Here is an 11,766-nt window from a genome sequence, read left to right as displayed (position 1 = left end):
TATTCGGATAGTCGAGCAGAGTTGCGACAACACATCCCGCGGTGCCGTCTGGTTAGGCAAGGGTTTGAGAAACAGCATTCGCGGTAGACCGGCGCGGCCGGCGGACACCCACGCGGCGTGCCGCAATCGGATCGCGCGCTCGGCCTCCGTTGATTTCCTCTAGGTGGGTGATTCGGGGCGTCTCGGTCTCGCTGCCGTTCGGTCGCGCCAAGGCCTGCGGGGGCGGCGCGTAGCGCACGCTCTCGCGGCGGCCGAGGCGCTAGAGTGCGACCCGCAAGTGGGGAGGAACCGTCCACCCAACGCCGGCGCGAGCCGGGGCCGGTGGGGGCCCTACCAAGGCGGGTCATGAGTGCCAGTCGGTCAGTTCGGGAGAAGGGGAGGGTACTCGGAGGCCCGCCGGGAGCAGACGGGGGTCCGGAAGCTGAGGGGGGTGAAGGACGGCGGCCGGGAGCAGACGGCCGTCCCCGGGAGGGGGTGTTCGTTCACGTGCGGACGCCGGGAGCAGGCGGCCGTCACGCGATTCTGCCAACCGTTCCTACCGGCCTGTGTTTAAGGAGGCGGCCGGTCCTCCGTCCTTGGATGGATAAGATTCGCAGATTTTCGCCCGGCCTGTGTTTAAGGAGGCGGCCGGTTCCCTCCTTCCTTCCTTTCTTGGATGTATAACATTCGCAGATTTTCGCCCGGCCGGTGGTTTAAGGAGGCGGCCGGTCCTCCCTCCTTGGATGTATAACATTCGCAGATTTTCGCCCGGCCTATGTTTAGTGAGGCGACCGGTCCTCCCTCCTTGGATGTATAACATTCGCATATTTTCGCCCGGCCGGTGGTTTAAGGAGGCGGCCGGTCCTCCCTCCTTGGATGTATAACATTCGCAGATTTTCGCCCGGCCTATGTTTAGTGAGGCGACCGGTCCTCCGTGGAGAGCGACCCGCAAGTGGGGAGGAACCGTCCACCCAACGCCGGCGCGAGCCGGGGCCGGTGGGGGCCCTACCAAGGCGGGTCTCATTGCCTGTCGGTCAGTTCGGGAGAAGGTGGGGGTACTCGGAGGCCCGCCGGGAGCAGACGGGGGTCCGGAAGGTGAGGGGGTGAAGGACGGCGGTCGGGAGCAGACGGCCGTCCCCGGGAGGGGGTGTTCGTTCACGTGCGGACGCCGGGAGCAGGCGGCCGTCACGCAATTCTGCCAACCGTTCCCACCGGCCTGTGTTTAAGGAGGCGGCCGGTCCTCCACGAGAAGAATTCTGCCAAACGTTCCACCGGCCTGTGTTTAAGGAGGCGGCCGGTCCTCCCCGTCGTTCCGCCGGCTTGTGTTTAAGGAGGCGGCCGGTCCTCCACGAGAAGAATTCTGCCAAACGTTCCACCGGCCTGTGTTTAAGGAGGCGGCCGGTCCTCCCCGTCGTTCCGCCGGCTTGTGTTTAAGGAGGCGGCCGGTCCTCCACTATTCCTTCCTTGGATGGAAAGCATGTAGCACTTTGAAAATTTTCGAGCACTGTGACACTTTGAAAATTTTCGAGAGTTTTTGTACTTAGAAAATTTTTCGCTCTTGCACTTCCAGAGTGCTTTGCGGTAGCTCCTAGGTTCGCTGTCCGAGCATGTGAACACTTTTTGGGGGGGAACACATCGCTAGAGACACCAGCCGCCTGGTTCTCGGGGCCAAAACTTGTGTTCCCCACACTCGTTCTGACTATATTTTGCGATTTGGGGGTAAAGGTAATGAGTACAGTGACTAGGGGGACCAACTCATCGTACTCTGGCGCACCAACAGACCAAAGCTGGTACTGCACTTACCCCTGGTACCCCAACGCCTGGTACCTGACGGGCGAGAGGCTGATTTTTCGCTATTTGCGGCCGACCGAGGGAACCAGACAAAGCGGACACTTTACGGCGCAAGAGCCGTTGGCACTTAGAAATTTTTCGACAAAGTTGGCGCGAGCTCCAGAAGGAGAGGCTGATTTTTCGCTATTTGTGGCCGACCGAGGGAACCAGGCAAAGCGGACACTTTACGGCGCAAGAGCCGTTGGCACTTAGAAATTTTTTGACAAAGTTGGCGCGAGCTCCAGAAGGAGAGGCTGATTTTTCGCTATTTGTGGCCGACCGAGGGAACCAGGCAAAGCGGACACTTTACGGCGCAAGAGCCGTTGGCACTTAGAAAATATTCGCCAAAGTTGGCACGAGCTCCAGAAGGAGAGGCTGATTTTTCGCTATTTGTGGCCGACCGAGGGAACCAGACAAAGCGGACACATTACGGCGCAAGAGCCGTTGGCACTTAGAAAATATTCGCCAAAGTTGGCACGAGCTCCAGAAGGAGAGGCTGATTTTTCGCTATTTGTGGCCGACCGAGGGAACCAGACAAAGCGGACACTTTACGGCGCAAGAGCCGTTGGCACTTGCGCGAGCTCCAGAAGGAGAGGCTGATTTTTCGCTATTTGTGGCCGACCGAGGGAACCAGACAAAGCGGACACATTACGGCGCAAGAGCCGTTGGCACTTAGAAAATATTCGCCAAAGTTGGCACGAGCTCCAGAAGGAGAGGCTGATTTTTCGCTATTTGTGGCCGACCGAGGGAACCAGACAAAGCGGACACTTTACGGCGCAAGAGCCGTTGGCACTTGCGCGAGCTCCAGAAGGAGAGGCTGATTTTTCGCTATTTGTGGCCGACCGAGGGAACCAGACAAAGCGGACACATTACGGCGCAAGAGCCGTTGGCACTTAGAAAATATTCGCCAAAGTTGGCACGAGCTCCAGAAGGAGAGGCTGATTTTTCGCTATTTGTGGCCGACCGAGGGAACCAGACAAAGCGGACACTTTACGGCGCAAGAGCCGTTGGCACTTGCGCGAGCTCCAGAAGGAGAGGCTGATTTTTCGCTATTTGTGGCCGACCGAGGGAACCAGACAAAGCGGACACATTACGGCGCAAGAGCCGTTGGCACTTAGAAAATATTCGCCAAAGTTGGCACGAGCTCCAGAAGGAGAGGCTGATTTTTCGCTATTTGTGGCCGACCGAGGGAACCAGACAAAGCGGACACTTTACGGCGCAAGAGCCGTTGGCACTTGCGCGAGCTCCAGAAGGAGAGGCTGATTTTTCGCTATTTGTGGCCGACCGAGGGAACCAGACAAAGCGGACACTTTACGGCGCAAGAGCCGTTGGCACTTAGAAAATATTCGCCAAAGTTGGCACGAGCTCCAGAAGGAGAGGCTGATTTTTCGCCGTTTGTGGCTCGACCGAGGGAACCAGACAAAGCGGACACTTTACGGCGCAAGAGCCGTTGGCACTTAGGCGAGCTCCAGAAGGAGAGGCTGATTTTTCGCTATTTGTGGCCGACCGAGGGAACCAGGCAAAGCGGACACATTACGGCGCAAGAGCCGTTGGCACTTAGAAAATATTCGCCAAAGTTGGCACGAGCTCCAGAAGGAGAGGCTGATTTTTCGCTATTTGTGGCCGACCGAGGGAACCAGGCAAAGCGGACACTTTACGGCGCAAGAGCCGTTGGCACTTAGAAATTTTTTGACAAAGTTGGCGCGAGCTCCAGAAGGAGAGGCTGGTTTTTCGCTATTTGTGGCCGACCGAGGGAACCAGGCAAAGCGGACACATTACGGCGCAAGAGCCGTTGGCACTTAGGCGAGCTCCAGAAGGAGAGGCTGATTTTTCGCTATTTGTGGCCGACCGAGGGAACCAGGCAAAGCGGACACATTACGGCGCAAGAGCCGTTGGCACTTAGGCGAGCTCCAGAAGGAGAGGCTGGTTTTTCGCTATTTGTGGCCGACCGAGGGAACCAGGCAAAGCGGACACATTACGGCGCAAGAGCCGTTGGCACTTAGGCGAGCTCCAGAAGGAGAGGCTGATTTTTCGCTATTTGTGGCCGACCGAGGGAACCAGGCAAAGCGGACACTTTACGGCGCAAGAGCCGTTGGCACTTAGAAATTTTTTGACAAAGTTGGCGCGAGCTCCAGAAGGAGAGGCTGGTTTTTCGCTATTTGTGGCCGACCGAGGGAACCAGGCAAAGCGGACACATTACGGCGCAAGAGCCGTTGGCACTTAGGCGAGCTCCAGAAGGAGAGGCTGATTTTTCGCCGTTTGTGGCCGACCGAGGGAACCAGGCAAAGCGGACACATTACGGCGCAAGAGCCGTTGGCACTTAGGCGAGCTCCAGAAGGAGAGGCTGGTTTTTCGCTATTTGTGGCCGACCGAGGGAACCAGGCAAAGCGGACACATTACGGCGCAAGAGCCGTTGGCACTTAGGCGAGCTCCAGAAGGAGAGGCTGATTTTTCGCCGTTTGTGGCCGACCGAGGGAACCAGGCAAAGCGGACACATTACGGCGCAAGAGCCGTTGGCACTTAGGCGAGCTCCAGAAGGAGAGGCTGGTTTTTCGCTATTTGTGGCCGACCGAGGGAACCAGGCAAAGCGGACACATTACGGCGCAAGAGCCGTTGGCACTTAGGCGAGCTCCAGAAGGAGAGGCTGATTTTTCGCCGTTTGTGGCCGACCGAGGGAACCAGGCAAAGCGGACACATTACGGCGCAAGAGCCGTTGGCACTTAGGCGAGCTCCAGAAGGAGAGGCTGGTTTTTCGCTATTTGTGGCCGACCGAGGGAACCAGGCAAAGCGGACACATTACGGCGCAAGAGCCGTTGGCACTTAGGCGAGCTCCAGAAGGAGAGGCTGATTTTTCGCCGTTTGTGGCCGACCGAGGGAACCAGGCAAAGCGGACACATTACGGCGCAAGAGCCGTTGGCACTTAGGCGAGCTCCAGAAGGAGAGGCTGGTTTTTCGCTATTTGTGGCCGACCGAGGGAACCAGGCAAAGCGGACACATTACGGCGCAAGAGCCGTTGGCACTTAGGCGAGCTCCAGAAGGAGAGGCTGATTTTTCGCCGTTTGTGGCCGACCGAGGGAACCAGGCAAAGCGGACACATTACGGCGCAAGAGCCGTTGGCACTTAGGCGAGCTCCAGAAGGAGAGGCTGGTTTTTCGCTATTTGTGGCCGACCGAGGGAACCAGGCAAAGCGGACACATTACGGCGCAAGAGCCGTTGGCACTTAGGCGAGCTCCAGAAGGAGAGGCTGATTTTTCGCCGTTTGTGGCCGACCGAGGGAACCAGGCAAAGCGGACACATTACGGCGCAAGAGCCGTTGGCACTTAGGCGAGCTCCAGAAGGAGAGGCTGGTTTTTCGCCGTTCGTGGCCGACCGAGGGAACCAGGCAAAGCGGACACATTACGGCGCAAGAGCCGTTGGCACTTAGAAAATATTCGCCAAAGTTGGCACGAGCTCCAGAATGAGAGGCTGATTTTTCGCCGTTTGTGGCCGACCGAGGGAACCAGGCAAAGCGGACACATTACGGCGCAAGAGCCGTTGGCACTTAGGCGAGCTCCAGAAGGAGAGGCTGATTTTTTCGCTATTTGTGGCCGACCGAGGGAACCAGGCAAAGCGGACACATTACGGCGCAAGAGCCGTTGGCACTTAGAAAATATTCGCCAAAGTTGGCACGAGCTCCAGAATGAGAGGCTGATTTTTCGCCGTTTGTGGCCGACCGAGGGAACCAGACAAAGCGGACACATTACGGCGCAAGAGCCGTTGGCACTTAGGCGAGCTCCAGAAGGAGAGGCTGATTTTTTCGCTATTTGTGGCCGACCGAGGGAACCAGGCAAAGCGGACACATTACGGCGCAAGAGCCGTTGGCACTTAGAAAATATTCGCCAAAGTTGGCACGAGCTCCAGAATGAGAGGCTGATTTTTCGCCGTTTGTGGCCGACCGAGGGAACCAGGCAAAGCGGACACATTACGGCGCAAGAGCCGTTGGCACTTAGGCGAGCTCCAGAAGGAGAGGCTGATTTTTTCGCTATTTGTGGCCGACCGAGGGAACCAGGCAAAGCGGACACATTACGGCGCAAGAGCCGTTGGCACTTAGAAAATATTCGCCAAAGTTGGCACGAGCTCCAGAATGAGAGGCTGATTTTTCGCCGTTTGTGGCCGACCGAGGGAACCAGACAAAGCGGACACATTACGGCGCAAGAGCCGTTGGCACTTAGGCGAGCTCCAGAAGGAGAGGCTGGTTTTTCGCTATTTGTGGCCGACCGAGGGAACCAGGCAAAGCGGACACATTACGGCGCAAGAGCCGTTGGCACTTAGAAAATATTCGCCAAAGTTGGCACGAGCTCCAGAATGAGAGGCTGATTTTTCGCCGTTTGTGGCCGACCGAGGGAACCAGGCAAAGCGGACACATTACGGCGCAAGAGCCGTTGGCACTTAGGCGAGCTCCAGAAGGAGAGGCTGATTTTTTCGCTATTTGTGGCCGACCGAGGGAACCAGGCAAAGCGGACACATTACGGCGCAAGAGCCGTTGGCACTTAGAAAATATTCGCCAAAGTTGGCACGAGCTCCAGAATGAGAGGCTGATTTTTCGCCGTTTGTGGCCGACCGAGGGAACCAGACAAAGCGGACACATTACGGCGCAAGAGCCGTTGGCACTTAGGCGAGCTCCAGAAGGAGAGGCTGGTTTTTCGCTATTTGTGGCCGACCGAGGGAACCAGGCAAAGCGGACACATTACGGCGCAAGAGCCGTTGGCACTTAGAAAATATTCGCCAAAGTTGGCACGAGCTCCAGAAGGAGAGGCTGATTTTTCGCTATTTGTGGCCGACCGAGGGAACCAGGCAAAGCGGACACATTACGGCGCAAGAGCCGTTGGCACTTAGGCGAGCTCCAGAAGGAGAGGCTGATTTTTCGCCGTTCGTGGCCGACCGAGGGAACCAGGCAAAGCGGACACATTACGGCGCAAGAGCCGTTGGCACTTAGAAAATATTCGCCAAAGTTGGCACGAGCTCCAGAATGAGAGGCTGATTTTTCGCCGTTTGTGGCCGACCGAGGGAACCAGACAAAGCGGACACATTACGGCGCAAGAGCCGTTGGCACTTAGGCGAGCTCCAGAAGGAGAGGCTGATTTTTCGCCGTTCGTGGCCGACCGAGGGAACCAGGCAAAGCGGACACATTACGGCGCAAGAGCCGTTGGCACTTAGAAAATATTCGCCAAAGTTGGCACGAGCTCCAGAATGAGAGGCTGATTTTTCGCCGTTTGTGGCCGACCGAGGGAACCAGACAAAGCGGACACATTACGGCGCAAGAGCCGTTGGCACTTAGGCGAGCTCCAGAAGGAGAGGCTGATTTTTTCGCTATTTGTGGCCGACCGAGGGAACCAGGCAAAGCGGACACATTACGGCGCAAGAGCCGTTGGCACTTAGAAAATATTCGCCAAAGTTGGCACGAGCTCCAGAAGGAGAGGCTGATTTTTCGCTATTTGTGGCCGACCGAGGGAACCAGGCAAAGCGGACACATTACGGCGCAAGAGCCGTTGGCACTTAGGCGAGCTCCAGAAGGAGAGGCTGATTTTTCGCTATTTGTGGCCGACCGAGGGAACCAGGCAAAGCGGACACATTACGGCGCAAGAGCCGTTGGCACTTAGAAAATATTCGCCAAAGTTGGCACGAGCTCCAGAATGAGAGGCTGATTTTTCGCCGTTTGTGGCCGACCGAGGGAACCAGACAAAGCGGACACATTACGGCGCAAGAGCCGTTGGCACTTAGGCGAGCTCCAGAAGGAGAGGCTGATTTTTTCGCTATTTGTGGCCGACCGAGGGAACCAGGCAAAGCGGACACATTACGGCGCAAGAGCCGTTGGCACTTAGAAAATATTCGCCAAAGTTGGCACGAGCTCCAGAATGAGAGGCTGATTTTTCGCCGTTTGTGGCCGACCGAGGGAACCAGACAAAGCGGACACATTACGGCGCAAGAGCCGTTGGCACTTAGGCGAGCTCCAGAAGGAGAGGCTGATTTTTTCGCTATTTGTGGCCGACCGAGGGAACCAGGCAAAGCGGACACATTACGGCGCAAGAGCCGTTGGCACTTAGAAAATATTCGCCAAAGTTGGCACGAGCTCCAGAATGAGAGGCTGATTTTTCGCTATTTGTGGCCGACCGAGGGAACCAGGCAAAGCGGACACATTACGGCGCAAGAGCCGTTGGCACTTAGGCGAGCTCCAGAAGGAGAGGCTGATTTTTCGCCGTTCGTGGCCGACCGAGGGAACCAGGCAAAGCGGACACTTTACGGCGCAAGAGCCGTTGGCACTTAGAAAATATTCTGAAATTCTCACCGACCTCCGTGGTGGAGAGGCCGAATTTTCGACATTCGTGGCCGACCGGGGAACCGTCGCCACTCGGACAACTTGTGCGGCAGCCCTCGGTGATTTTAGGACCGCTTTTTCACCCTCGCTGTCCGACCGGAGAACCGTCGTAGCTCGGACAGTTCGTGTGCCAGCATCCGCTGGCACTTAGAAAATTTTAAAAAAGAAAAAAATAGTCTTCTGCATATACGTTCTGACTATATTTTGCGATTAGGGGGTAAAGGTAATGAGTACAGTGACTAGGGGGACCAACTCATCGTACTCTGGCGCACCAACACGCCAAGGTTGGTACTGCACTTAGGCTGATTTTTGCGCTATTCGCGGCCGACCGGGGAACCAGCGCGGAGCGGACACATTACGGCGAATGAGCCGTTGGCACTTAGAAAATTTTTGAGCTTTTTTCGAACTTCCGTGAGGCTGATTTTGCGCTATTCGCGGCCGACCGGGGAACCAGCGCGGAGCGGACACATTACGGCGAATGAGCCGTTGGCACTTAGAAAATTTTTGAGCTTTTTTCGAACTTCCGTGAGGCTGATTTTGCGCTATTCGCGGCCGACCGGGGAACCAGCGCGGAGCGGACACATTACGGCGAATGAGCCGTTGGCACTTAGAAAATTTTTGAGCTTTTTTCGGACTTCCGTGTGGAGCTTTGGGGCCGTTCCGCCTAACTTTTTATGCCCGATTAGGCTTCCAGGGAGGCGGCTAAGCATTATTGACCAATCATGGAGCTTTTTTGGGACTTCCGTGTGGAGCTTTGGGGCCGTTCCGCCTAGCTTTTTATGCCCGATTAGGCTTCCAGGGAGGCGGCTAAGCATTATTGACCAATCATGGAGCTTTTTTGGGACTTCCGTGTGGAGCTTTGGGGCCGTTCCGCCTAACTTTTTATGCCCGATTAGGCTTCCAGGGAGGCGGCTAAGCATTATTGACCAATCATGGAGCTTTTTTGGGACTTCCGTGTGGAGCTTTGGGGCCGTTCCGCCTAGCTTTTTATGCCCGATTAGGCTTCCAGGGAGGCGGCTAAGCATTATTGACCAATCATGGAGCTTTTTTGGGACTTCCGTGTGGAGCTTTGGGGCCGTTCCGCCTAACTTTTTATGCCCGATTAGGCTTCCAGGGAGGCGGCTAAGCATTATTGACCAATCATGGAGCTTTTTTGGGACTTCCGTGTGGAGCTTTGGGGCCGTTCCGCCTAGCTTTTTATGCCCGATTAGGCTTCCAGGGAGGCGGCTAAGCATTATTGACCAATCATGGAGCTTTTTTGGGACTTCCGTGTGGAGCTTTGGGGCCGTTCCGCCTAGCTTTTTATGCCCGATTAGGCTTCCAGGGAGGCGGCTAAGCATTATTGACCAATCATGGAGCTTTTTTGGGACTTCCGTGTGGAGCTTTGGGGCCGTTCCGCCTAGCTTTTTATGCCCGGTTAGGCTTCCAGGGAGGCGGCTAAGCATTATTGACCAATCATGGAGCTTTTTTGGGACTTCCGTGTGGAGCTTTGGGGCCGTTCCGCCTAGCTTTTTATGCCCGATTAGGCTTCCAGGGAGGCGGCTAAGCATTATTGACCAATCATGGAGCTTTTTTGGGACTTCCAGCCGGTGCTTTGGGGGCCTTCCCCCTCACTTTCTACGCCCGATTGGGCTTCCAGGGACGCGGCTAAGCATTTTTAACAGAAATGGAGCTTTTTGCGGAGCTCCAGCCGGTGCCACCGGCAGGCCGTGCACGCGGACGAGATGACCGAAAGAAGCTCCAGGAGAGCGGATGGACGCTTTTTAAGCACCGAGGCGGAGATCGCGGAGCTTTAATAGACTTCCAGCGGGCCCAAAGCGGCCAGGCAGACGGCGCAGCGCGACCTGGTACCTCGCACGGGACGCATCGCCCCCCCCGCGCACAGTTCCAGGGGGCCGGGATGACGTTTCAAAGCTGCCGCTGCAGCTGCGGCGGGGAGTGGCCTCCCTCCGGTGGACACGACGAGTAAATGACACCGGCCGCTGACGCAAACCCACGCCGGACAGGAGAGCTCAAAAGCCGGGTAACATTTCAAGGAAGACCCCCCCTGCTCAGACCTCCACTAGGCCGGGATGACTGTTCAGCTGTGGCGGGGAGTGGCCTCCCTCCGGTCGGCACGACGAGTAAATGACACCGGCCGCTGACGCAAACCCACGCCGGACAGGAGAGCTCAAAAGCCGGGTAACATTTCAAGGAAGACCCCCCCTGCGCAGACCTCCACTAGGCCGGGATGACTGTTCAGCTGTGGCGGGGAGTGGCCTCCCTCCGGTCGGCACGACGAGTAAATGACACCGGCCGCTGACGCAAACCCACGCCGGACAGGAGAGCTCAAAAGCCGGGTAACATTTCAAGGAAGACCCCCCCTGCGCAGACCTCCACTAGGCCGGGATGACTGTTCAGCTGTGGCGGGGAGTGGCCTCCCTCCGGTCGGCACGACGAGTAAATGACACCGGCCGCTGACGCAAACCCACGCCGGACAGGAGAGCTCAAAAGCCGGGTAACATTTCAAGGAAGACCCCCCCTGCGCAGACCTCCACTAGGCCGGGATGACTGTTCAGCTGTGGCGGGGAGTGGCCTCCCTCCGGTCGGCACGACGAGTAAATGACACCGGCCGCTGACGCAAACCCACGCCGGACAGGAGAGCTCAAAAGCCGGGTAACATTTCAAGGAAGACCCCCCCTGCGCAGACCTCCACTAGGCCGGGATGACTGTTCAGCTGTGGCGGGGAGTGGCCTCCCTCCGGTCGGCACGACGAGTAAATGACACCGGCCGCTGACGCAAACCCACGCCGGACAGGAGAGCTCAAAAGCCGGGTAACATTTCAAGGAAGACCCCCCCTGCGCAGACCTCCACTAGGCCGGGATGACTGTTCAGCTGTGGCGGGGAGTGGCCTCCCTCCGGTCGGCACGACGAGTAAATGACACCGGCCGCTGACGCAAACCCACGCCGGACAGGAGAGCTCAAAAGCCGGGTAACATTTCAAGGAAGACCCCCCCTGCGCAGACCTCCACTAGGCCGGGATGACTGTTCAGCTGTGGCGGGGAGTGGCCTCCCTCCGGTCGGCACGACGAGTAAATGACACCGGCCGCTGACGCAAACCCACGCCGGACAGGAGAGCTCAAAAGCCGGGTAACATTTCAAGGAAGACCCCCCCTGCGCAGACCTCCACTAGGCCGGGATGACTGTTCAGCTGTGGCGGGGAGTGGCCTCCCTCCGGTCGGCACGACGAGTAAATGACACCGGCCGCTGACGCAAACCCACGCCGGACAGGAGAGCTCAAAAGCCGGGTAACATTTCAAGGAAGACCCCCCCTGCGCAGACCTCCACTAGGCCGGGATGACTGTTCAGCTGTGGCGGGGAGTGGCCTCCCTCCGGTCGGCACGACGAGTAAATGACACCGGCCGCTGACGCAAACCCACGCCGGACAGGAGAGCTCAAAAGCCGGGTAACATTTCAAGGAAGACCCCCCCTGCGCAGACCTCCACTAGGCCGGGATGACTGTTCAGCTGTGGCGGGGAGTGGCCTCCCTCCGGTCGGCACGACGAGTAAATGACACCGGCCGCTGACGCAAACCCACGCCGGACAGGAGAGCTCAAAAGCCG

The sequence above is a fragment of the Syngnathus typhle genome, unplaced genomic scaffold (genome assembly GCF_033458585.1).
Source record: "Syngnathus typhle isolate RoL2023-S1 ecotype Sweden unplaced genomic scaffold, RoL_Styp_1.0 HiC_scaffold_161, whole genome shotgun sequence".
Classification (NCBI taxonomy): Eukaryota; Metazoa; Chordata; class Actinopteri; order Syngnathiformes; family Syngnathidae; genus Syngnathus; species Syngnathus typhle.
The sequence above is the reverse complement of the archived record's forward strand: the minus strand, read 5'-3'. Positions refer to the sequence as shown.